General features: G+C 34.3%; 1 pseudogene; it reads right to left on the minus strand.

The window, feature by feature from the left end:
* Positions 1-2583: 2583 nt before the first annotated feature.
* LOC120098728 (U2 spliceosomal RNA) lies at positions 2584-2720 on the minus strand (annotated as a pseudogene).
* Between the last annotated feature and the right edge of the window lie 918 nt (positions 2721-3638).

Below are 3638 nucleotides of genomic sequence, written 5' to 3' on the forward strand. Positions count from 1 at the left end.
GTTAGATTGGTTAGGTGTTTATCTATATTGTTGATTTTCTCAAAGAACCAGATCTTGGTTTTGTTGATTCTTTGTATCCTTCTCTTTGTTTCTATTTTAATGAGTTGGACCAGAGTTTGACCATTTCCTGAAGTCAACTCTTCTTGGGTATGTTTGCTCATTTTTGTACTAGGGCTTTCAGGTGTGACAGATTCTGTTTCCATAGAAGAAAATAGTAACCTTTGGTATCCGCAACTGTTCCATTATCTACTGTAGCCAAACATAAGGAAGGTGAAAATGTATAGAAAATATTTAAAATACTTTTACGAGAAAATTATATGAACTCCTTCATGGATATCCTAAGCGGTAGGGGGCATGAAAGGCCTAGTACTTATTGAAAGGTGCTGATCTTTCCCTGGGTAGTTGAAGTAGGGTAGTAATATTGATCATAGATTATATTTCAAGGTGGCAATTAGTGTCATAGATTATCCTTAGCCTTAATTAGTACTAGTCTGAAAAGGAGGATAGGAAACACCTTGGAGTGAAAGTCTTTTATCCTAAAACTAAGACAGGATAGTTGAGCAAAGAAACAATTACAAAATTAAATATATTTTGAATGATAACTCTGGGGATACCTTCAAACAACTATGAGATAAGAGAAAAAGGAAAAGTGGAGTAACAAGCAAAACAATGTGTTTGCAAAAAAAACAAAAGGTACAATCAGATGTGAAGTTTCCAAACTAGCTGCAAGGCAGATTCTAATGCTAGTGTCTACCCAACTCTGAGCACTAAAATTTTGAGGAAAATAAATAGATTAGTGTCATTTTAGAGGTGTCTACTCTTGTCTATTTGGCTGCATAATGCAATTATTTAATAGTTCGGGATTCTTTTAATTCTGTTTGAAGAACTTAAGAAGTTAAAGGCTGGAAATGATAAATGCATTATTAATGTCGCCTCATAGAAACATCCAGGAAAAAAGACTAATAGGTTTTTATTCACTTTTACCCCCCTGGTAAATTAACCTACAGGACCTGTGAGAAATGTATAAATTAGACATTATTAGAGAAAGCAATCAGGAACCAAAAGCTTTCATCAGAACACTGGATTCATTAATGAGACTCATGCACAGAACTTCATTTTTTTTGGAGGGCAGGGTTGTATTTGTTCTAAACCTCGTGCCTCCAGATGAAAGACCTGACCAAAGAAGGGGAAAGAGTGCCTGGGTTCACACAAGTAAAGTCTTGAGTGTGGCTTTCCACAACTTCCACAAAGTCTAAGTGAGAGTCATAGAAGGCTGAATGCACAGGAAGCAGGGTAAAGAATCTCACAGACCAGGGATCAAAAAGCAATTCTATCAACTACGAATTTGGTGGCCCCAAGCAAACTGGTGCTGAACAACAAACAGGAATAGTCAGTCAGTATTTTCATATGAATTAGCTGAGATCATGATTGCAAAGTTAAGCATGGGTTCGAAAAAACATATGCATTTAATGCCTTAAAGCCTGTCAGTGTTATTAGTGGAATTGGAACCAAAATCAGTATATTAAAGTTCTACAGCTTCTGCAACTCAACAGCAACAGCAAGTTCTTGAAATATACTTCTCCGAACAAAAGGTCCAAATGCTGTGTAAACACATGAAAAATGTCCAACCTCTTTTGCTACCAGGAAGATACAAGGCAAAATAAGAATGCTGACCCTCTCACATCATTTTGGACAGCCATGTGACACAGTGAAATCAGAACCATTGCATACTGCTGTTGGGATCACAAAATATTGTAAAAATTGAAAAAGTAGCATGACAGTGCTTTCATAAGAAGTGTGCAAAGGAGATAAGAATCCATCATACAATTTAAGTATGGAAAGACATAATATAAAAATAGAGAAAGGTAGATGCATAGTAATTCAAAGAATGTAAGAACTAATGAACAAAGCATTTACTAAAATTAGTGCTTTTAGTTTCAAGTGTGTGAATAAACTAAAAGCTGCTGAAACATGTATGTCAACCAAATGCACTGCATTATGTAAATCATAACACAGTAAATAGTTGCTATGAGCAAACAAACCCAGCAGAGTGCTAGTGAACTATGACACGGTATCAAATGTTTTAACATATGTGTAATTGAAGTAATGAGAGTAGAAAATTAATGAGACAAAAAATATTCAAGAAAAAATGGTAGGAATTTCTCCAATTAAGTACAAATTAACAGAAGTTCAGTAATTCTGAGAAGCTTATATCCATAGAGAGCAACACCTAGGGGCATCGTATGATGAAACCTAGAGATAAGAAGGGGCATTTTAAAATGGACAGAGATGAAAGGTGGAATATTTGAAGGAGATCTATACACTAGTGATTGTTCAGAAAGAAATCAGGAAATAATAGGCCAGAACTTTAAAATGGTATGAAAAAAAAACTGTCACCACAAAAGAGTACTTCAGAAATGAGGGCTCAAATAAGCAAAAGGTAGGAATGTTTGTCCTAAGTTAACCTGCTTCACATTGATCAAGAAAATTCTTGAGAATGAACAAAAGTGGTAGTAAATAGAGAATCGTTTTTATGTTCATTCGTTTCTTTTTTGGGTGGGCTGTTTTTAATGACAACATTGAAAATGGTAAATATGTGGACAGATACATCTTTAACTCTTTTTTTTTAATATATTGTCCTCGGATAGAGGACGTATCAGATATTAAACTGATAAGAAAAGATACTACACTTGATCTTAGCCAAAAGGCCGAGAAGCGATTACTGCTTCTTTTAATTGTTTTGAAGGACAATTGATTACATAAACATATAGCATTTGAAGAATGTGTAACATAAATGTTGAGCAACAATAGCACAGACTCTAAGGTGATAAATTTTACTGTCATACATTTCTTGTATTTTATATAAAGTAATAAAATATTAATTATTTGTAAACTTGGAAGTATAAAAGATGTATATTGTTTTTAAAGCAACCACAGAGAAACAAAGAAACATAGTTTAAAATCAATAGGGCAAGTAAGAACAATATAAAAAATGAGAAGGCAGATAAGATGACACACATTTGGAACCCCTTCCCTTGTGAGGCAGAGACAGGAAGAAGTTTGAAGCCACCTTGAGAGAATGATACGTTGTGTCTAAATTGTGTCACAAGATTTAAAATAACGATAAAGAGCTGATTAGTATCTGGCAGAAAGAAATAGAAGAACAGAGAACAAAATAAAAAATATGATAAAAATTATCCTCTATAAATAATTTTATTAAATATAAATGAAGTAATAATTTCAACTAAAAGGCAGAGATTGTTGGGGTGGATATGCTATTAAGATAGCTTTATGCTATTTTCATGAGGTAGCCTTTAAAAGGGTGAGTGTCAGAGGTTAGAGTAAGGAGTATAACACTGTATAGGCTGTGCTAATATCAAGGTGGAGATTAGTGAAAACCCTCTTGTACCTGTATTTCTCATGTTATCATCACATCAAAATTCTTCCATAATCTAGAATAGTGGATGTCTATTTAAAAACAGCCTCATAGGGTAGTGAAATGAAATGGCTCAATTGATAGTCTTTGCCAAATGGGGCTGATTACCAGAATCCAGATCTCAGTACCCATATGGTGCTGGGCAGGAATGGTCGCCTGCCTGTAATCCTAATACTTGGAAAGAAAAATAAGAGATTTCTTA

Source organism: Rattus norvegicus, chromosome 19 (genome assembly GCF_036323735.1).
Source record: "Rattus norvegicus strain BN/NHsdMcwi chromosome 19, GRCr8, whole genome shotgun sequence".
In the NCBI taxonomy this organism is placed as follows: domain Eukaryota; kingdom Metazoa; phylum Chordata; class Mammalia; order Rodentia; family Muridae; genus Rattus; species Rattus norvegicus.